General features: G+C 35.2%; 1 protein-coding gene across 3 annotated transcripts in view; it reads left to right on the plus strand.

Annotated features, from left to right (window-relative positions):
- The window catches only part of SCCRO (defective in cullin neddylation 1 domain containing SCCRO), a 126,072-nt gene that overhangs the window by 63,589 nt on the left and 37,331 nt on the right, over window positions 1–25,152 (plus strand). The gene's annotated exons all lie outside the window — the stretch shown is intronic.

The following is a 25,152-nucleotide window of genomic DNA, read 5'->3' on the forward strand; positions in this document are numbered from 1 at the left end:
CTACATCTAATGCGTGAAGAAGGATTTTAGAAAAGCTGTAAGACCTAAGAATTAGTTCCATAGAATATTTGCCCTCTTTATAATTGGCACTTCTTATGAAGAAACTTCAGGTAACTTATCACGTTGACTTTCTTGTAGAATCTCTGGTAAAAGAATGATACACAGAATGGTCCTGTGGAAGGAAAGGATTTGACTATATTCAGTGGAATCCATCATTTCCACAGTTCCCTTTATGTACTTCTGCAATGATGTTATTGTTGATATATAAATGCACTCTTGATCAAAACAACTGTTAACATATCCCGCATTTTTACAAATTTCACATCATTTCTGATATGTTTGTAAAGGAGTGTACTGGATACTATGATATATCAACAAAATTAAATTTTCATCATTATTAGCTTCCTGTCAGCAGTTTACTTTCAAATTAATCTTGAAAAATATGTCTGCCTTTGCCCACAACTAAATATGTATTTCTAGTAGCAAGGCTTATATGTTGGTCATGCATAACTGGTGATTAGCTTACGGAATTAACAATGCATATAAAGGATATTAATTAAAGGCAACTTTAACGAATAACTTCAATATTTCGTCAACGTCACGTTGCCATCTTCAGGAACATAAAAATATGCTATGTGCACGCAAGCACTAACAAAAGCAAATGAGGAAGAAGGCAAGAAACTAATATTGTTCCTAAAGTCCTAATGGTACCCTCTGGTGGGCTAATTTGGTTGTCTTGGCCATTGGGCTGAAGTTCTCATAATGTAAGTCTCCCAAATTTGGGTAGTTTCATGCACCCAAATTTGTTGAGGTTTGGAACGTTTTTTAGAGCTGCTGATGAATCCTTGAATAATCTTTTGTACTTAAACTTGCTGCAGTGTATTATTTTAGTTTTCTTCCAACGAATTGTATGGTGGGTGGCATGGTCTGCCAGCACAGAGTGGCTGTACTGGTGAAACCGGATGTAGTCTTTGTGTTCTGAAATCCTGATATTTGCTGTCCTGCCTGTTTGGCCAAAGTAGGACAATTTGCAGCTGCAAGGGACCTGGTATACACCAGGTAGGGCTAGGGGAAGTGGTTGGTCTTTGGTAGAGCAGATAAGGGATGCCAACTGTTTATATGGTCTATAACAAGAAGTCAGGTCATATTTTTTGAGGATATTGGTTATTTTCTCAGAGGTGCCCTGGATGTAGGGGATGGTGATAGATTTGGTAATCTTTATTGTGGAGGGGGGGGGGGGTTGTGGTTTACTGGTTTTAGTATTTTTTGGGGGTTATAGCCATTGGCTAAGAAAGTGTTGAGGATGTGGTTTAGTTCAGTGGTTAGGGCATCGTCATCTGAGCAGATTAATTTTGCCTTGTTATATATTAAATATATATATTAAAGTTGCCTTTAATTAATATCCTTTATATGCGTTGTTAATTCCATACGCTAATTACCAGTTAAATATGTATTATATAAAAATAACCTGCCGTCTAGTAAAAGAAATTATATAAAAAGTTCCTGGCAAGTTTAGTATTTTTTGGGGGTTATAGCCATTGGCTAAGAAAGTGTTGAGGATGTGGTTTAGTTCAGTGGTTAGGGCATCGTCATCTGAGCAGATTAATTTTGCCTTGTTATATATTAAATATATATATTAAAGTTGCCTTTAATTAATATCCTTTATATGCGTTGTTAATTCCGTACGCTAATTACCAGTTAAATATGTATTATATAAAAATAACCTGCCGTCTAGTAAAAGAAATTATATAAAAAGTTCCTGGCAAGTTTAGTATTTTTTGGGGGTTATAGCCATTGGCTAAGAAAGTGTTGAGGATGTGGTTTAGTTCAGTGGTTAGGGCATCGTCATCTGAGCAGATTAATTTTGCCTTGTTATATATTAAATATATATATTAAAGTTGCCTTTAATTAATATCCTTTATATGCGTTGTTAATTCCGTACGCTAATTACCAGTTAAATATGTATTATATAAAAATAACCTGCCGTCTAGTAAAAGAAATTATATAAAAAGTTCCTGGCAAGTAAGCCATCGTGCTTTCCTATATTGAGAACCATGTTGGTAAATTAAGTTATTTGTAAATGTAGCCAAACATAAGTCATGGGGAAAGTTTGGAAGAAAAAGAAAATATCGTTGATAAATAAAGCAGCAGATTGGTTTTCAGTCTAATAAGGAAGTTTAGAATTGGGAGATCATAAACGTGATATAAAAACTGAAGACATGGGTATACATTGTTTGTTTAGAGTAATGACTTATGTTATTAAATGAAGTTACAACTGTTGGTATAATGGTAAAATGTCTTCAATACGAGAAATTTTGTTCAGTGTGTGTGTAAAATGCATTCATTATGAAAGGTGAAAGATTTTTGGAAGAAAAGTGAAACCGGTGTGCAGATACATAGGGAATTTTTTGAGTGAGTTCCAGTTCTGTGGAGAGAGTAAAACAAGTGACAGTGTAGTGGCAAATATTGACATCAGGCAGGAAAATATTACTGATTTGCAAGATTGATGAAAGTGCAGCGAAGGAAGGTCAGGAATAAAAAGGACCTAATGAAAGAAATTGTGCTTTTCGATGACCTTCATGGGATGAAGTGTGAAATCAAGTGATTCAAAAAATGTCATGCAATTAGTAAAACTGAGAAGAGAACGAAACAATCAGTACAAGGTAAGAAATAAGAACATGTTAGTGAAGTTTTCAGAATGCGGACAAGTAAGGTGAAAGAATCATCTTGGTAGGTACTAATGACTTAAAAGTAAAAAACATTATATGAGAATAAGATATGAAAGGAGTTAGGAAGAAGTGAAAAAGAAGAGTGTGAGAGTAGAGATTTGTCTGCTGCCACAGTATTATAGAGTTGCAAATGATTTAAGGTGCAGATACCTATGGACTAATATGCTTCTAATGAATTGCACCTAAATAGATTTGGAATGCCTTGAGAAAGTATTATTCACTGAGAGTGTGAAAGTGCAATTACAGGAAATAGAGCTGTTGGGGAAATGCATGTGTTTATAAAGGAACCCATGATATGAGTGAGTGTGAAAATGACAAAAAAAAAAAAAAAAATCCAGAATCTTGTCTCTTGGTAATTGAATGGGATAGTATGTACATGCTGTAAAGATAGTTGTGGGCTTAAGAAGGATAGCAGGTAAACTACAGCAAAAAAAAAAAAAAAAAGAGAGAGAGAGGGTGGAAGTCACTATGAAGGCAGATGTGGAAAGAGGGCACTTGACACAATTCGGTGCGAGATAGTCAGTACGACAAAATATATACAACTTAACACTAGTGTAGGTCAAGTAGTTATTATGGAAGGACTTTAACTCTGATGATATAGATTGGAAGGAAGAAATATCACATGAAGAAAGAAATGGAATTTATTCACCTACAAAGAGACAATTACTTATAGCATGTGACTGAGGGACTTCAGATTTGAAAGGATCTGTCCATAACTAAGATGATCATGTGGACCATTCTTCTCATGAGTGGTCATGACCACTCATGGGAGTTACTAAACATGGAATTTTCAGTTAAGAAGGGGTATTGTGTGGGACTATAGTGCAGGTGATTATGACAAGCTTAGGGGGTAACTTGAAACAGTGTCATGACATAATAATCTGCAAGAAAAAGTTATTAGCACTGCATAGTAGATGATCAAGGTGATATGAAGCTAGTGATATGGAGTGTCTAAAGGAAGGAATATCAGACTGTATCCAAACTCATAGAATAAATCAGGTAGAAATTAGATGAACAAATAGTATTATTACACTGGAGCTGTAGGGGGGGGGATGTTGTGAAGTGCATATATGTAAAGAGAAAAGTGATTAGTAGGCTCACAAACATAAGATACAGGCAAAAGGGTGAATAGCATGATGAGGAAAACAAAATTAGATTATGAAAATAAATTAGCTCAGTAGGCCAAAGGAAATTCCAAAAAATTCTTTCACAATGTGGCAAATAGAAAGGAGAATGAGTGTGGTAGGGTAACTTTAACAAGTGCTGATGGTAGAAAGTTGACAAAAGCAGACAAAATAGTTGAGCAAATGAGTGACCACTTTGCAGTGATCCATATCCAAGTGAAGATATTGCTGTGACAAATGTGATTGGCTGATGTGGGAGTAGAGGTTGATGAATTGGAAGTATTTAGGATATTGTATAATCTAAAAGCAAATGTGAACATTAGATTAGAGAGGATGTTGGCCTGTCTGTTATGAGGATGCACAAAAGACTTGGCATTGGCTCTGACTAGGCTTGTTCATCTTAAGATTCTGCTTTAGATAAACAGCCTATTTACTGTCTCAGTTGTGAAGGAGACTTCACAACTGAGAATTGTAGACCACTTATAGATTTGTTAAACAAATTAGAATAGTCAAAGAATATGATAGTATGTATGGGGTGGCGAGCATGTATTTATGAAGAGTATGACATGAGCAATTCATGCCATACTCTTTATAAATCACTTTTTATAATTTATAATACACCTGATTTGGATAAAGGGAATGGCTACACAATCATGCCATTGGACTTTGCAAAGGCATTTGCTAGGCATCCATACAGAACTCTTACACAAATTGGTGCAAATGGGTGGATATGAAGCTAGTGATATGGATACAAAGATGGGTGATAAATTGGAAGTATTTAGGAGATCCAGGAGATACCAGGTCACTCATAGTACATTCACAGGATTCTGTGCTGAACTCCTGTTTTTAATTTGCACAAATGATATAGGACATAATTTTAAAAGACACATTCAATTGTTTGCTTATGATCCAAAATTGTGTAGCATAATAGTTTATCAAGGTAATGTTTGGACAGCTTGAAGATAATTTAAATCTGCTGAAAGTGTGAGCACTAAATAGTGGGAAAAGTGTATATGTTTTGGTTTTGAAAGGATTACATGCTGTGTAGTGTACTCCAGGCAATTGATGACGATAGAAATTTGGAGGTGGGTGTTGGTGGATAGGGAGATGAAGTTCAGAAGACATTGCAGTGGCTGCCAGAATAGCTCATAGGATTACTTGGTTGGTGAATCACACTAACAAACAGAGATGAGAAGCATATATTCCTCCTTATAAGGCATTGCCACATCTGAATTGTTGGCCGAGTGGTTAGTTCACGTGCTCTCCAGACAAGAGGCTGCAGGTTCGAATCCTGCCATGGGTATATGGATGTCTGTGATTGTCCTATTGATTACCACATGTACTGCTGTAACCTGTGTCCTCGTGCAGTCTGATCTCTGATATCTTTGTGCCAAAAAAAAGCAAAAATAACTGATATCTGAATTATTGGACACAGGTCTAGTCACATGGGTTTCTTGGGATGAGGAAGTGTTGAAGATGATCCAGAGGTGAGTGATATGTAGAATGCTCCTACAAGGATAGGTTAAGGATTTGTTGGTTGATAGGAAGAAAAAAGGTAATGTGATAGTGTTTAAGTTACTAAGAGAATTTTATAGAATTGATGCAGAAGAAATTTTTCAGCACATAGGGATAGTATAAGAGACCATTCCTAGAAATTGAGTGACAGTGTTTAGTAAAGGCTTCAGGACTAGATATTTATTTGGTGAGTGAAGGAGCAGAATGGGTTGCCAAAATCTGATGAGCACTTCATCTCTGAATGGATTTTATCGAACAGTAAATTTTTGCCCTCTTAAGTTTCTGCCTGGTTTCTAATAAAATGAATATACAAGCTCCTGGACAGAGATTTTGTCTTTTAGGTATTGCAATGGCAAGGCAATTCCATTGCTAAGGATTATATCTTATAAGCTCTCTGGTCTATTTTTGAAAGTTTCTTCTAAGTTTCTGTACATTGAAATAAGGATGGCTTTATAATCTCTCCTATTTCTATTAATTTAAATCACCAAAATGAAGTGTTTTAGGTTCTTCTTCAATAATTAAAATGTATACATTATTTCTTTAATTAGAAGTTTAACGTATTAACTGCTGATTATGAGGGCTTGTAGTTGGCTATCTACTTTAGGGAGCCAAGTACCAGTTATCTCATATTTTTCATCCTAAACTTTGTCATGGACTACACGATAATTCATAGCTTATACAGGTATTTCAAATGGAAAGATTGACATACAGAGTAATTATAGTGAAATCTTACTAAATACTTTTTACAATCAAATAAAAGAGAAATAACACAACTGATTTCTAAAATAAATACAAAAATCGCAACTTTGGAGTTGTATTAACATGTTTTCAGAGCTTTTATGTTTATATTACTGGTTCAAAGTTTCTGGACCCATGGGGTATCCAGTTCATTAAAATTTTGGCACCAAGGTTGCAGTTACATCAACATACAGTTACCATAAGTCACTTATTTTTTTTTTTTATAGGTGTAAACTAATTTTTCTTCAGGATGCAATATATGAGAAACTCTTGGCAAGATATCTCATAGATGGTATATATATATAAAAGAAGTATTTAACCATATGCCAATTACGAGATAATTCAGTTCTTTTTCCATTACTAAAAAGTTTATAGCTACAGTGACAAGTGAAAAAAATACCAAGAGTTATATATTTTTGAAGAGAAAAAGAAATATTAAGAACATTTTGGCAGAGGTGGCAAGTTGTTTATAGTAGGTACTTTGTGATTGTGCAATATAGGTGCCAGTTCCTTCTTGCATGGGACTAGAGTAATATTAACCATCAAGCTCCTAAAACTTTTTTTTACTAAAGAAAAGTTTGTAGTTTTGGTGACAAAGTGTGAAAAATATAACAGCAATTATATATTTTTGAAGAATAAATGCTAACACACTATTGGCATTTGGTAGCAGACTTATACATTAGGCCAATGGTAGGCAACATGCATGTTAATTAAAGTTATTAATTTGATCATATGATGTGTGAAATCATTGGTTTGCCTTACTTTAAATGACCAGTAAATGAACAAGATATTAAGGAGCAAACCAGAAAAGGCATTGGAAAGAAAAGAAAAATAATATAATAACATAAAAGTTAAGTTGTTAATAAACATAACTTTTAAATAAACATTAAATTAAAGAAATACTGTATACTGTGCCATATTTCTTTAAGTTTTAAGAGAACGGTATCAGCTGATGCCAGCTATGCCACGCTTTCCCCTCTCCTTAGACTAACTAATGGCTAGCTGTTCATCACTTGTGTCCCCTCCCTTTTGACCATTTATAACAGTTAACTGCTTATGTTTTCAGGTTATTTTCGATTTTAATGGTACAGACTGTACATATTTAGTTCATTATGAAGATTTCAGGTAAGTGGCATTAATTGAAGCAGTGGTAACATTTTAAATGTTTATTCTGGAAGTTGGAGTTTCTAGAAATGGAGGAAAGAGTACTGTAAAAGAAATTAGAGTTGAAAACTGAAGATAAAGATATTTTTGATGTATAGAGTAAGTACTTTGAAAGATTGCTAAATGAAACAATCAGTGATAGCATGATGGTAGAAAATACTGAACCGGAATGCCATCTGAAATATATATCTGTATTTGAAGTACAAAAAGCTATCACAAACCTGTAATGTGGAAAAGGCAGCTGAAATCGATGATATTCAACAAGAAATGATAAAATTTGTAGGTATAAAAGTTTTACAGTGGTTACGCTGCATAATTCAGAAGGCCTGGCCTCAGGGTTGAATTAAAGATGATTGGGGGTAGAGATCTCATAGTACCCATCTATAGAAAAAAAGGAAATAAAACTGTAAGAATTATAGAGAAATTTCTCTACTGAGTGTTCCTGGTAAGATTTTATGCAAGTATTCTCGAGAAACGACTAAGAAAAATTGTGGAGGAGAAGAACAACCTGGGTTCAGCCCAAACAGAGGTTGTCAGGATCAGATTTTCACTTGAAGACAACTATTTGTCTTCAAGTGAAGATAAATAGTTGAGAAATCATGGGAATATAACAAGAATTTTTATTTAAGTTTTGTAGATCTGGAAAAGGCATATGACAAGTTGCCAAGACAAAAGCTGTCAAAACACTCCAGTTACATGGTGTAACTAGGACATTATATCAATTTTTTGTTTCATAAGTCAGGGGTACGATGAGGGTGTACATTATTTCCATTGTTATTCATCATCTGTATGGATCACATTATGAAGCAATCATCATCATCATCATCAAATTCCTGCCATGTACCCTCAAGGGGTGTACAGGATATGACAGTACTACATGAAAAAATTACATCATTACTAACTTCCTATCTACAATTTTCCTCCAAATCAGTCTGTTACTTGTCAAGACTCCAACATTATCAGATCTTATATTTCTATCGTCTAAGGCACTTTGTACCGTATCAATCCACCTATATCTTGGTCTTCCTCTGGGTCGTTTTCCTGCCAACCTGGCAGAGAACACTTGTTTTGCTAATCTTTCCTCTCCCATTCTATTTAAGTGACCATACCATCTGAGATTAGCTCTGCTAACGCATTCCTGGATGCTGGCAGTGTCAAGTTCTTTCCTAATATCCTCATTTTTAATATGATATTGCCATTGATGCCATCTGTTCACGCCTCTAATCTTTCTCAGGACTCTCATATCTGCGGTCTCTAGTCTTTGGTCAAGTGTTTTACTTCTGACCCAGCTCTCAGATCCATAAGTTAAAATTGGTTTGAACACAGTCTTGTATACAGCTAATTTAGTGTTCCGACTAATTTCTTTCTTATTCCATATGAATTTATTCAATTGACTTCCCACGATACCAGCTTTGCTGATTCTGTTGTCTATTTCTATATTTAGTTTACCATCTTCAGTAAAAATTGTGCCTAAGTAGCTGAAATGTTTTACTTGTTCCACAGGTTCTCCATTCACAACAGAGTTGACATTTTCAATGATTCTGCCTATTTTCATTGTCTTTGTCTTTTTATTGCTGACCTTCATGCCATATCTATTACAACAGCTATTCAATTTAGTCAGAGAATCTTGCAGACTTGTAGCGGATTTATTTAGAAGTATAACATCATCCGCATAAAGCAAAGAGCTGACATTAACATCTCCAATTTTGATATCAGGTTTAATACCACATTCCTTCATAATGTGATCCATATAGATAATGAATAACAGAGGGGATAATGTACATCCTTGTCTCACACCAGATTTAACATTAAACCATCTTCCTGTACTTCCTTCAATTCTAACTGCTGACTCACAACTCAAATAAAGACTAAGTATTGCTTGATATAATGCCCCATTGACACCATATAACTGCAGCGTATTGAATAGCTTCTCTCTTGGCACCTTGTCATATGCCTTTTCCAAATCGACAAAACTTAAATACAGATCTTTGTTATATTCCCATGCTTTCTCGACTATTTGTCGTAAAGTGAAGATCTGATCCTGACAGCCTCTATTTGGCCTGAATCCAGCTTGTTCTTCACCAAGCTTTTCTTCCACAATTCTTCTCAACCGTTTCTCAAGTATACTTGCATAGATCTTGCCAGGAACACTCAGTAGGGAAATACCTCTGTAATTCTCACATTCAGTTTTATTTCCCTTTTTATATATGGGTACTATGAGAGCTCTACTCCAATCATCGGGAATTCGTCCCTCTGTCCAGGCTTTCTGAACTATGCAGTGCAGCCACTGTAAGACTCTTATACCACCATACTTCAGCATTTCTGGTCGAATATCATCTACTCCTGCTGCCTTTCCACATTTCAAGCCTTTGATGGCTTTTTCTACTTCAAGTATGGATATGTATTCCTGACTGCATGCCTGGTCAGTGTTTTTTATCACTGTGCTGTCATCACTGCTTGTTTCATTTAGCAGTTTTTCAAAGTAATTACTCCATACTTCAAGGATATCTTTTTTTCTCGTTTTCATGTCACCTTTATCATCTCTAACTCCTTTTACAGCACTCTTTCCTCCATTCCTAAGCTTCTTCAACAACCTCCAGAATATTTTGCCACCTTCTTGATATTTATTTTCTATATTCTTGCCAAAGTCCTCCCATGACTTTTGTTTAGCTAGTTTTACACACTGTTTAGCTTTCTTACATTTGTCTCTGTATTCTGTAAGAGTAAAAGCTGACTTATTTGCCAGGAACTTTTGATATGCTTTCTTCTTTTCCTTCACTGCCGCTTTAACTTCCTGTGTCCACCAGGGAGTTCTGATTTTTTTATCCTTACAGACAACCTCGCCACATGCCTCTCTGGCAGAATCAATCAATGTTTCCTTCAGAGTTTGCCACTAAATCTCCAAGGTTTGATTCCTGTTCTCAAACTCTTTCATTTTCTTTTCAATAATAGTTCTGTATTTTAGTCTACAATTCACATCTGAGAGCTGCTCAACTTTTATTCGCTTTAAAACTTTCTTACAAGTTATTCTTTTCAATATGAAATTCAATTTTATCCTGCTCAAGACTAAATAGTGATCACTTCCAATTTCAAATCCTCTGTACACTCTGGTGTCCTGCACCAGGGAGAAAACATCACTATCAACAATATCATAGTCAATGAGACTTTTCTTATTCCTAGCCTCTTCTCTCCATGTGAATTTGTGCACATTTTTATGTTGGAACATGGTGTTAGTAATAACCAGTCCATGTCCTGAGCAGAAATCCAACAGATATTTGCCATTATTATTAGCTTTGCTCTTTTCTCCAAATTTTCCCAAAATATTTTTGTATGTCTCACAATCATTTCCTACTCTACTATTTAGATCCCCAACAAGGACCAACTTTACCTTTTTCATTGTGTCAGTTGCTTTTTCTAAAGCCTCAAAAAATTCTTCCACTTCTACCTTAGTAGAACCTTCTGTGGGACCATAGGCACAAATAAGTCTCATTGTCCAGTTCCCCATTCTCATATTTGCCCACATTACTCTATTTGAGACTGACTGCCATTCAAGAAGATTAGCCTCGTATTTTGTGTTGAATACTATGGCTACTCCTTCTTTTCCTTGGTTGTCATTGCCTGAATATAACATTTTGTATTTATTGCTCAGAACGATCTCACCAGTTTTGGTCTTTTTTGTTTCAGTCACCCCTATTATGTCGATCTGGTACTTATCTAATTCCTCAGCTAGCTCCATTTCTTTGCCATTCAGGCTTCTTACATTGATAGTACCGGTCTTTAACTCTGGTGATGTTGAGTTGGGGTTTGTTTTCAGATTTGTTCCAGTAGCTGACTTTTCGCTGTTTGCCCTGGTTCCCTGGCGAAAACAACGGGGGCCTTGTTTAACCGGGCGACGCCCCAGCCGGCAGGAAATTTTGTCATGTTGTACCATCATTTTTTATTTTGGTTTAACCAATAAGAATACAATTTGGTCGGCTAAATCCCAAATTGCCAGCCCATCCTCGTTCGTTCAGTATCAAAGTAGATACCCAACAGGGTGCACCACGAGAAGGTGAGGATTGGACATTAGGTCAGAAGCCCTGGTCGGTTCTCCGCATTCCTTTAACGGCTATGTGGAGGTCTCCTCTCAGTTATATAGCTTTGACCCTTAAGCACCCCATTATGAAGCAAAGTGGTATTAAACCTGATATCACAATTAGAGATGATTAACATCTGAAAGATGTTTATCATCTTGAATAAATCCAGGCTTGTTCTGGATTTATTTAAGAGTATAACATTATCTGCATACAGTAAAGAGCTATGATAAAAGTGAGATTAATATCATAGCTCTTTACTATATGCAGATGATGTTATACTCTTAAATAAATCCAGGACAAGTTTGCAGGATTCCCTTACAAAATTGAATAACTGCTGTAATAAATTTGGTATGAAAATCAGCATTTAAAAGAGAAAGACAATGAATACAGACAGAAGAATTGAATACATCAACTGCATCTTGAATGGAGAAGCTATAGAACAAGAAAAACATTTCAGCTAATTAGGCACAATTTTTAGTGAAGACGGTGAATTACATATGGAAATAGACAACAGAACCAACAAAGCTGGTATGGTAGGAAGTCATCTGAATAAATTTATATGGAATAAGAGAGAAATTAATCAAAACACTAAATTAGCTGTATACAAGTCAGTCTTCAAACCAATTTAACTTATGGATCAGAAAGCTGGGTTGGAAATAAAACACTTGACCAAAGACTAGAGACCGCAGATATGAGGCCTGAGAAAGTTTAGGGGCATGAACAGATGGCATTATGGCAATATCATATTAAAAAAACGAGATTATTAGGAAAGAATTTGACATTGTTAGCATCCATGAATGGCTTAACAGAGAAAATCTCAGGTGGTATGTAGTCACTTAAACAGAATGGGAGAGGAATGATTAACTAATCAATTTTCCTTTGCCAGGATGGCAGGAAATAGATCCAGAGGAAAACCAAGATGTGGATTGATACAGTAAAAAGTGCCTTAGAAGACAGAAATATAAGACTTGATAACATTGAAATGTTAACAAATAATAGGCTAATCTGGAAGAAAATTTCTGATAAGAAGTTAGTAATAATGTAATTTTTCGTGTAATACTATCATAAGTTCTTGTACCACACAGGAAGTTAAAGAGGCAGTAAAAGAAAAGAAGAAAGCATATCAAAAGTTCCTGGCAAATAAGTCAGGTTGTGCTCTTAGAGAATACAGAGTCAAATGTAAGAAAGCTAAACACTGTGTAAAACTAGCTAAACAAAAGTCACGAGAGGACTTTGGTAAGAACATGGAAAATAAATATCAAGAAGGTGGCAGGATATTCTGGAGCATGTTGAAAAGCTCAGAAATGGAGGAAAGAGTGCTGTAAAAGGAATTAGAGATGATAAAGGTGATATGAAAACATGTGAAAAAGATATCCTTGAAGTATGGAGTAATTACTTCAAAAAATTGCTAAATGAAAAAACAGTGATAACAGCACAATGGTAAAAAACACTGACCAGGCATGCAGTCAGGAATGCATATCCATACTTGAAGTAGAAAAAGCCATCAAACGCTTGAAATGTGGAAATGCCACAGGAGTAGATGATATTCGACCAGAAATGCTCAAGTATGGAGGTATAAAAGTCTTACAGTGGTAGCACTGCATAGTTCAGAAGGCCTGGACAGAGGGACGAATTCCATATGATTGGAGTAGATCTGTCATAGTACCCACATGTAAAGAAGGAAATAAAACAGAAATACCTCTGTGAGAATTACAGAGGTAATTCTCTGCCGAGTGTTCCTGGTAAGATATGTGCAAGTATGCTTGAGAAACTGTTGAGAAGGATTGTGGAAGAGAAGCTTGGCAAAGAACAAGCTGGATTCAAGCCAAATAGAGGCTGTCAGGATTAGATTTTCACTTTACGGCGATAGTTGAGAAATCGTGGGAATATAACAAAGATCTGTATTTAAGTTTTGTAGATCTAGAAAAGTCATATGACAGGGGGTGCCAAGAGAGAAGCTATTCGAAATGCTACAGTTATATGGTGTCAATGGGGCATTATATCGAGCAATACTTAGTCTTTATTTGAGTTGTAAGTCAGCAGTTAGAGTTGAAGGAAATACAGGAAGGTGGTTTAATGTTAAATCTGGTGTCTGACAAGGATCTACATTATCAGTGGCAATGACAATATCATATTAAAAACGAGGGTATTAGGAAAGAACTTGACATTGTCAGCATCCATGAATGCATTAGCAGAGCTAGTCTCAGGTGGTATGGTCACTTATACAGAATGGGAGAGGAAAGATATTAGTAAAACAAGTGTTCTCTGCCAGGTTGGCAGGAAAAAGACCCAGAGGAAGACTAAGATATAGGTGGATTGATACAGTAAAAAGTGCCTTAGAAGATAGAAATATAAGATCTGATAATGTTGTAGTCTTGAAAGATAACAGACCTATTTGGAGGAAAGTTGTAGATAGGAAGTTAGTAATGATGTAATTTTTCATGTAGTACTATCATATGCTATATGCCCCTTGAGGGTAGAAATAAAGAGAGGTGTGGTAACATAATGAGTAACTTCAGCTTGGGAGACAGAAATGTACATGGTGGATTATTGGTGAAATTATGTGATAAATATAACTTTGTTGTAGGTGGAAGTGTTTTCCAGCATAAGACAATACATAAAATAACTTGGGTGTCACCAAATGGTAAAATTAGCTTTTTATTAGCAAAAAAAACTTTGAAGGATTATCCTTTCAAGGATCTTTAATATTTTAGATGAGGGTATGAGAAGACAATGTGGTTTTAGGCCAGATCTTGTATAGACTACATAATACTGTAAGAATAATAATTGAAAAGTCTGAATTACTTACCATTATTATTAACTTTGCTGTTCTATTCCAGTTTTCCCAAAACATTGCTTTGTCTGGTAATTATTTTCTATTCTGCTGATTAGATCTCCAATAAGGACCAACTTTTCCTCTGTCAGCTCTTTTCTCTAATGCCTCAAAAAATTCCTCTACTTCTTCCTTAGTAGAATCTTTTGTAGGACCATATGCACAAATAAGTCTCATTGTTTAGAGTCCCATTCTGCTATTTTCCCGTTGACTGCCATTTGAGAATGTTATCCTCATATTTAGTGCTCAATGCTATAGCTACTTCTTTTACTTGAGGTTATATTGTCTGAATATAACATCTTTTATCTGATGCATAGAAAAAAATCTTACCTATTTTGCCATCTTGCTTCAATGACACTTATTATGTTGATCTCATACTTATCTAAATTCTGCTAGTTTCAATTTTTTTCAGTTGATACTTTTTTATATTCGTGATGCCAATTTTAAACTATGTTGATGTTGAGTTGAGATTTATTCCAGAGCTGCTGGTGAGGAGAAGATTTGATCCACTGAGTAGAAGCATTGTAGCATCGATGTTAATATAAACGAGGATAACTTAACATTTGGAACATCTTGATTATAAATTAAAGATGCCAAGAAGTTACATTCTTGGTTTAATCCTTTATCCAAGTGCAAGCAAACAAAGTGTGCACATGAAGTATCTTCGCTGCTGGGCTATTTGTAAGGCTAACGACCTCACATCAGTTGCCTTAGTATACCATAATGCAAAATACACTCCCTTTCGGATGTGTATAGTGCTATCCAAAGTGGGAGCCAGACCTAGAAGAGATACCAAGGCTGAAGTAATGCAGAAATCATATATTTCTCATATACAAGTAGTGAAAAGGTGCATCACATTATTAAATTACTCTGGATCAGAGGTAGATGTTGAAAGTTTTTTTCACTAGGTTATACTATAAATTAAAGATGCCTCAGATGGTTTAATCCTTTATCCAAATGTAAGCAAACAAAGTTTGCACATGTAGTATCTTCACGATTTGACTACTTTGTATATAGAGGCTAGTATAACCAAGTGAAAATCTTGATTAAAAGAAATTATTAGAAAATCGACCAGAGAATTAGAATAAATAGAGAAATATTTAAAGCAACTTAGGACATGAAAAATCACAAGAAGATTCAGGAAAGCACTGAAGTTGGTAAGAATAACAAAAGGTAATTTAATTAGAATATAAAAAGAAAGAAATAATATAGTGTGCCAATTCAATCATGAAATTTGTGCTTGCTGATGGAGTCACTACTTTCAGCTTTCCAGGGGTGAAAATCATGTGACACGTGTAATAGTGGAACAGAAAAGAATGGTAAAAGACATAAGAGCGCTTGTGGCAAATAATGATTTAAGTAGCAACCAATATTATATGAGAGCAGATAAAAAAGGAGTGTTGGAAGAAACAAGGAAGAAAAGTGAAAGTAAAAATTTTTGGTTTGCTACTTGAATACGAAAGTACTAACTTAAGAAGGAGTTCTATGATAGCAAATGATTCAGTATGTAGGCTGTGGATGTTTTTTTGGGGGGGGTGAAGTGGAGTGAGTGTGATGATAGAAAATACTTGTGTATAAGAGGGATGGCCTGCACTTGAATGGATTTGGCATCAGAAGCCTGGAGAAATTATTTATTTGGGTGAGATTTGATGCAGAGATTGAAAGCAACTAGGTCATCATAGGAGGAATGGTGAGAATGTGTAAGTTCAGCATGATATACAAACATGATAATGATATGAATGTCATTAAGCTTAGTATGTTTATCTGGCAAGAGGCTGGAAATGTATGCTTTGGGTTCAGACCATTTGAGTATCTGTGGGGAAGAAAAAAAAAGTTGCCCAGCTAGGCCAAGCAGACTACAGATTTAAATATAAGAACGATGGAGTTGAATTTGTTTCATTGGTGAATATTTTGTGACCTTAAATTGTTGGCATTAGGGAAATCTTGGCTATCTTGCCAGCCTGGTTGGCTGAGTAGTTAGCATACCTGCTCTTCATAGTTCATATTCAAATCCTGCCATGGGCATGGATGTTTGCGATTGTCTTTAGGTGGAAAATGTATATCGTCGCCCAGTTTGAGACCACCACCCCACTTATTGGATGCCTGAAATAGCTTGAAAAAGTTCCATGTTGGGTCTCTAGAGTAGAGTTTCTGGACTATCTAAAAAAATAAATGACATATACAAAAAATATATAAAAATTGATTAAAAAAAATACTCCTTAGCCCACCCATGGTACAGAATATACTACACAATGTTCGCAAATAATATTGTGTGGGTAGGAGCAATATAAAAAAAAGTCAGATTGTTATAACTCTGATTGAGCGTGAAGGATGTTTCTATTATTTTTAGATAGTATGCTTATGATATCTGGTGATTTGAGTCCATTTAGGGTAGAAACACATAAAAGCAATAATAGTAATAATGTCCCATGTAGTAGCAAGTTTGAAGCTGTCTGGTGTGAAATGGAGACTAACAGGATGAAATATGTAGTAGGGTGTTGCTACAGACCTGACTGCTCGGCTGCTAGGGATGATGAAATCATCACCAAATTATCTTGATGAGTACTAAACAAGTAATCATTATGGATTACTTATCCAAACGTTGAGTTGATAGAAGAGAAATCTCATGATAAGAATGGAGAATAGGAATGTACGTGGGCTGTTCAGTAAGTAATAAGACTAATTTTAATGTGGAATAAAGAAATGTTGCTGTCTGTATTAACAAAAGAGGTTGATAGATGGCGTATACGGGCTGATGTGCCAGAGTGTCATGTGACTAAACACCAACTGCTCGTCGGCACGCCTACAAGGCGCGACCAGTCTTCGAAATGAAAGTGTCCTTGGAACAGCGTTATGCGATTAAATTTTGTGTGCATTTGCAAAAATCGGCATCGGACACTTTTAACGTGATACGCGAAGCTTTCCACGATGAAGCAATGTCGAGGGCAAGTGTTTTTCGCTGGCATAAAACTTTTAAGGAAGGAAGGCAAAATGTGGAAGATCTTGAACGTGAGGGAAGACCTTCAACGTCCATCACCGAGACAATGATCAACACAGCAGCGATTATCATCAAGCACGTCAAAAGGAAGCGTCCATTGCTGAAGAATGGATTCTTATTACACCACGATAATGCAAGGCCACATATTGCTGGTTGTGTAGTGGACGTTTTGTAGAAGAACAACACAGATAGCCGACCACACCCTCCATACAGTCCTGATCTCGCACCGTGCGATTTCTGACTGTTTCCTCAGCTCAAGAAACCACTAAGAGGCCGCCGTTTCGAAAGCAACAAAGCACGTGTAAAAGCTGCGGAGGCGGTTTTGAAAGAACTCTCAAAAAACGGACTCTTACACTTGTTTAAGAAGTGGACGCAACGTCGGGACAAATGCATCGCATCTCACGGTAGTTACTTCGAAAAAGACCATGTAAATGATGACGATTAAAGGTAATCTGTTTTCTGTATAAATATAGTCTTATTACTTATTGAACAGCCTACGTAATACTGCCATTCATGCTATCTGTTTACTTCCCTAATATTTCTCAGAACTCTCATATCTGTGGTCTCCAGTCTTTGATCAAGTGCTTTATTTCTAACCTAACTCTCTTATCCTTAAGTTAAAATTAGTTTGAACACATCAGGGAATGAAGGCAAAGCTGCCAGAACAAATCCCAACTCAACATCAGCAGAGATCAAGATTGGTAATATCAACATAAGAAGCATCAATGGAAAAGAAGTGGAAATATAAATTTATTCAGTTGACTTCCTACCATACTACCATTCTGTTGTCTATTTCCATATTTAATTTGCCATCTTCACCAAAATTTTTCTTAAATAGCTGAACTTCTATAGGTTCTCCATTTAGGATGCAGTTGATGTTTTCAATGTTTCTGCCTATTTCATTGTCTTATTATTGCTAATTTTCATACTAGATTTATTCATCATCATCATCATCATACGTATCAAGGATTTAGGTCTAGCATGGCCTGTTCGGCCTTAGAAGTCATCGTTTAAGAGGACGTCCTGGTTTTCTTTTTCCTAATGGCTTGTACTTTAAGGCTTGTTTTGGTAATCTTTCTGTTTTCATTCTTTGAACGTGTTCCATCCATCTATGTTTATATTTTTTAATTTTTTCAATTACTGGTTCTTGGTTTAATTCTTTCATAATATCTTCGTTTCTTTTGTGATCAAATAGGGTATACTTTGCAGTTTTTCTCATAAACTTCATTTCTGCTGTTGTTAATCTTTGCTTGTCTTTTTGTTTTATTGTCCAGATTTCGCTTCCATACATTAAGACCGGTAGGGCTAATGTATTGTATACTTTTAGCCTGGTTTGTTTTTGAACTAGGTTTGGTTTAAATATAGAGTTAATTACTCCTGTTATTTTTAAATATTTTGCAATTTTTATGTTTATATCTTTTTCATTTTCATAAGTGATCATACATCCTAGGTAGTTAAATGAATTCACCTGTTCTAAGATCTTGTTATCTGATACTATTTTAGTTCTTGCTGGATCTTGTCCTTTAAAGGCCATAGTTTTTGATTTTTCGATTTATTTTTGATTTATTATAGCAGTTATTCAATTTAATCATGGAATCTTACAGAGGCTTGTATTGGATTTATATAGACGTATAACATCATCTGCATGAGCACAGATTAACATTTCCAATTATTATTATAATTACGGCTATTATAGCCTGTTTTTGTTTAGGAGTGTCCTTTATTTAAATACGTTGGCTATCATTACTCAAAAAAAAGGGTATATATATATTTTTAGGGCATTATGGGTGAGTATAGAAGGCAATTATGGCAGAATTAAAGAGGTGGAAAAATTATGTACATACCTTGTTTTGAGTCTACGACGCCTTCCAATTCCATGATCCCGCTGAAGGTTGTTTATAACCGGGGGGGGGGGGGGTGCAGGAAATAAGTTTGGAAACCCGGATTACTATTAATAATATATATATAAATATATATATATTATTTTGTTTAGGGGTGCATTTTTGTGGGAGGGGGAGGAGGGAAAAACGAAGGGAAGGGTATACTTATGTGGAAACTGGGGCACATAAGTATACCATTCCCCTTCATTTCCCCCCCCCCACACACACACACACAAAAAGGTGCCCCTAAACAAAATAATATATATATTTATATATATATTATTAATAGTAACCCAGGTTTCTAAACTTATTTCCCATGTCAGAAACACCCCCCCCCTCCCTCCCCCGTTTATAAACAGCCTTCAGCAGGATCATGGAATTGGGAGGCATCGTAGACTCAAAACAAGGTATGTACATAATTTTTCCACCTCTTTTATTCTGCCATAATTGCCTTCTATACTCACTCATAATGCCCTAAAAATATATATATATATATATATATATATATATATATATATCCCTTTTTTTGAGTAATGATAGCCAATGTATTTAATAAGGGACACTCCTAAACAAAAACAGGCTATAATAGCCATAATTATAATAATAGTGTTTAAGAGGAGTAACATAGGAATTTTCCCAGAAACTATACTTAATTTCCAATTATGATATCAAGTTTAATGTCAGTTTCCTTCATAATATGATCTATAAAGATGATGATTAACATTGAAGATATTTGCACCTTTGTCTCACACCTGATTTAACGTCAAAACTCTTCCTGTATCTCCTTCAATTTTAATTGACTTACAACTCAAACATAATCTAAGCATTGCTTGATAGAATGTTCCATTTTCACCATATACTTGTAGTGTTTTGAACAGCTTTTTACTTGGCACCTTGCCATATATCTTTTTCCATATTTATAGACCTTAAATGAAGATCCTTGTTATGTTTCAAGATTGCTCAGCTATTTTTCCTAAAGTGAAATCTGATCCTGGCAACCTTATTTGGTATGAATCTAGCTTTTTCTTCTCCAAGCTTCCCTTCCACAATTTTTCTTAGCCATTTCTAAAGTATACTAGCATAAATCTTACCAGGAACAGTCAGTAATGAAAGTCCTCCATAATTCTCACATTTAGTTTATTTCCCTTTTTATAGATGGATACCACAAGAGCTCTTCTACTCTAGTTTTCTAGAATTTGATGCTACCTGACCAGTTCTTCCGAATTCTGCAGTTCAGCCACTACATCAACATTTGAGCATCTTGTATATCATCCACTTCAGCTACCTTTCCACATTTTGGGTTTTTGATGGCATTTGCTCCTTCAAGTATTGATGTATATTCCTGATTGCATTCCTGTTGAATGTTTTCTAACCATGTTGTTACTGCTTGTGCAGCAGTTCTTTCAAAGTAATTACTCCAGACATCTAGAATATCTTATCTCCAGTTTTCATGTTACCTTTATCATCTCTGATTCCTTTTATAATACTCTTTCCTCTATTTCTTAGGTTTTTCAATAGTCTCCAGAATATTTTGCAGCCTTTCTGATATTTATTTTCTAAGTTTTTACCAAAGTCTTCCTATGGCTTTTATTTAGGCAGTTTTACACAATGTTTTGCTTACATATATTTTTTTCTCTATTCTTTCAGAGTGCAAGCTGAGTTGCTTGCCAGTAACTTAAGATAAACTTTCTTTTTTCCCTTTATATTTCCTTTTTTATATTACTCCCAGATACAAGATGAAGAAGGACCAATAACAAATGAATGTGCATATAGCTGCCGCTGACTTTCTGAGTCCATTATGGAATTCTGATTTTTCCATCCTTACTGACAACCTCACCAGATGCCCCTCTGGTTGAACCAGTCAATGTTTTCTTCATGGTTGGACAGTAAATCTCCAAGGTTTGTTCTTGTTTTTGAACTCTTTCATTTGTTCTTGAACAATGTTTGTCTTTGAGTCTACAGTTCACTTTTGAAAGCTGCTCAGCTTTGATTTGTGTTAAACTTTTCTTATAAGCTCTTTCTTTCAATATGAAATTCAGTTTTATCTTAGTCAAACCTATATATTGATCACTTCCAATTTCATATCCCCTATTTTTAGGAAGAATAGACAGGATAGGAGAGGAGGGATGTGATGCAAATGATATTGGATGACTTGAATCAAGTTAGCGTTAGCATTGAGACCTGTGACTGTAATACTAGTAACAGTTTTTAATGTGAAAGTGAGATTGAAGCCATCTGGTGTGAGGTGGAATCTAACAAGAGCAAATACATAGTGTACTGTTGTTACAGACCTAGTGGATCGGTTGCTAGTGACAAAGAAACATTACTAACAAGAAGTTAAATACATCTTAATAAAGTAGTAGTGGAGCAGTAAAGAAAAACATATCTGGAGTAATACTTATAAAATTTGCTCAAGTCAATCTGAAATTCCAGTGTGAAGTACTAGATCTAATTTAAAATAGTTTAGTTTTATTTAAAAGAAATGAAAATATTCTTCAGAGGGGATGTTTTCTTTTCTATACTGTGTGTATGTGTGTACATATGTTTAAAAAATGCTTAAGTATATAAGAAAAATTATAATAATAGATACTTTAGTGTTTGTTTTCTTGGTGAATATTTCCTGGTATTGGGTGTAAAGGGCAGTATTTTTAGGAAGGATAGGTAGAATAGAAGAGAGGGAGGTGTACTAGTAATGATATTGGATGATTTGAATTCAATTAGAGTTGAGATCTATGTCTACAATAATAGTAAGTTTCCATGTGGCAGTGAATTTGAATCCATATGGTGTGAGGTGGAGTCTAACTAGTAACTCCACCTCAGTTAATTATCTGAAAATTAGTTATTGATTGGGTAGTAGTAAAATATCATGAGAATAAGAAACTGAATTTATTGAGCTGTTGCGAGACAACTTCAAGCAGCATGTAACAGAAGGATCTCGAGGTCAAAGAGTGTTAGATATGATTATAGTGTCACAGGAGGTTTCAGTTCAAGACGTAACTATTCTGCCTCCAGCTGGTGACAGCGATTGTGTGGTACTCACTTGAGAAGTGGCTAAGGTAATGAATACTCCATTCAGAAAAGGTTACATGCTCAACTACAAAGCAGAAAATTATGACCAGCAGAGGAGTATTCTGGTTATGTCAGTTATTGGAGGGGAAGGATATTGTCAGTGCATGGGAAACGTTTAAAAAATGCTTAAATGATTCAATGTCAGAATGTATTCCTAGAGTTTAGAAGAATAAATTGGGTAGGAGTGAAATGCAATTTTGTTATAGAAGAGATCTGTAAGAAAAAAAGTAAAAAGATTTGTAAGAAAAAAAGGTAACAGATGCTGAAGCCATTGTTCAACTAATGAGTGCCCATTTTACTGAAAATTCAACCTGGTATATGAAACATCGAGCTCACTGTTAATTCTTCACTGAATGTAGAAACTCAGATCTATCAGGAGGAAGTACTAAAATGAACTGAATAAGAATTCAGTAATTGTTGACATCCCATTAGTCTCTATCTTTCAGCATCTATAGAGATGCTAAAAGATTGTTTACCTGAACTGGCTGTTTCATTGACTAGGCTAAATAATTTGAGTCTCAGAACAGGGAAGTTCCACAGGAGTGGAAAGAATGTGTGATAATCTCATGCACAAGGGTGATGCAAAGAGTGATTATTGGCCTATTGGTATCTCAGGAGTATTAATCAAGATTTTAGAAAAGTTGGCAAAAGCTTGCATATGGAAATGGGTTGATAGAGAATCTGTACTTTTCAATGGAACAGCATAGGTTCTAAGAGAAGGTTATGTTTGAGCGACTTGCTCACATTTTATAATGCTATGGTTGAATTAGACAAAGGGGAATGGGTACAGATGATACTTTTGGACTTTGCTAAGCCTTTTGATAGAGGTAGAGCATGGAATATTGTTGCATAAATTGGAGAATATAAAGTATTAGTGTGAATAAGAGGATGGCTGGCTGACAGATATCACAAAATGTTTATGGGGACATCAGTCTGCAGGATTTGAGGTAACCAGGTGTGTACTACAAGGACTGATACCTGAGTTTTTGTTATTTAATCTATACATTAATGCAATGGGGACGATTTCACAGGACACATACAGAGTGATCAGGAATGCAGCTGGTATGCAGTACTGGCAGGACGATTTGAATAGACTAGAATTGTGGGCATGTGAAAATGCCTGTCAGTTCAATGTTGAATAAAAAATAAAATAAATCTGCTGTCTTTAGCAGATTCATTTTATTTTTTATTCAACTTTTTTTTATTATAAAAATTTACTTTATTTTTTAATTTTTTATTCAACAAATTCAATTTTGTGTGGCTGCCTTCTCTCAATAAGTCTCTGACTCCCTCCAGATCTCTCTTAATAATAATAATAATATAAACTTATTGTAGATCATAAATCAGTTTGAGTGGCAGTCATGTTTGGATATACTGATTTTCAAAAGGAATGGTCGTTCCTTAAAATTGACTTTCCAGCCCTGTAGGATGTTAATTCCTGGTTTAGTGAAGTGCATGCATACTTACGTACCGAGATCTCATTTTACATTCATTACTAGATGGTTGATCAGAAATAAGTAATGGAAGAAGTATATACTTAGTATCTCATAAAAATATTTCTTTTTAAACTTCTTGAACTTGAAAGCTACTTTACAGTTTTACTATCAGAAGAAGGAATAAACCTTGTAGCAGTTTGGTTCAGAGAAGTTTTCTGATTGGTTATGTTGTTTACTAATAGGACACCTGAGAGTTAAGTGCAGATTTGTGGCCTACCAATGGATCATAAGTAAAGTTCTGCCATTGTAGGCATTCTGAATTCAAAGTCCTCAAGTAAAGCTTATAACCTTTAAAAGTGGACACTAAAAAACTATGATTCTGTGGAAATTTTTATTATTATTATGTGGCACCTCCAGGGAGTTCAAAAACTCATCGAGGGAAGGCAAATCTCTGTATACCAGTCAATCCACCAACTACAACGAACCACAACCACACTAACGTCATCTACTGCCCACCACCTCTACTAGTATTTTCACAGATATTGTTGCATAAATATTGTTGCAGGTTCGAATCCCATGGTGGGATTCGAACCTGCAGCCTTTAGGCTGGAGAGCAGATACGTTAACCACTTGGACAACCAAGCTGGCATTATTTGTTACAAGAGACAAAAAAAAATTGCATGTTGAAGTATTAAAATACTGTATATAAGGTATATAAATGGAAAACCAGAATTACCATGAACACAAACGAAAGACGTGGTGGTGGTGGGGGGGGGGTAAAGAAAAAGGCAAGGAAATGTACAGAAATTGTAATCAGAAAGGGATTTGGAGTGATAAGCAGCACTAATTATCAAGTGCAAATATAGACATATAGATAGGAAAGTAATAATAAAAATCATAATGCACTTTAACATAATTATGTGTCTTTTATCATATTGTAATTAATTACATTTTGTTGATTACACAATGCTAGCATTCATCAGAAACTGATGAATGTTAGCATTTGTGTTATCAATAGTAAATGAATGCAATCACTACAAACCTGAATGCATTCAAGTTACTATTTAAGGTAAGGTAAAGCTTTAGCCTCTCTTATATGGAGTGGTAGGGTTTTCTTTCACAAAACAGGCAAACTGACAAGAACACACACATGGTTATCAGACATAATGCAGGGCCCTCATAGCCTTATTTAGTTGATTCAGCTGTAATTCCAAACATTAAGGTTACTAGAAATCATAAAGTGAAAAGTGGGAAGATTACAGATATCAAATTACCAAGAAATGTTCAAAAGTAAATTAGAAATAATTTGATAATAGATATCATCATCATTGAATTGCTGATATATACCCTTAAGGGCTGGACAGGATATGATAGTACTACATGAAAAATTACATCATTACTAACTTCCTATCCACAATTTTCCTCCAAATAAGTCTGTTATCTTTCAAGACTACAACATTATCAGATTTTATATTTCTATCTTCTAAGGCACTTTTTACTGTATCAATCCACCTATATTTCGGTCTTCCTCTGGGTCTTTTTCCTGCCAACCTGGCAGAGAACACTTGTTTTGCTAATCTTTCCTCTCCC

The sequence above is a fragment of the Typopeltis vanoorti genome, chromosome 24, assembly GCF_054136105.1.
Source record: "Typopeltis vanoorti isolate ZY-2024b chromosome 24, IOZ_Tvanoo_1.0, whole genome shotgun sequence".
Lineage (NCBI taxonomy): Eukaryota > Metazoa > Arthropoda > Arachnida > Uropygi > Thelyphonidae > Typopeltis > Typopeltis vanoorti.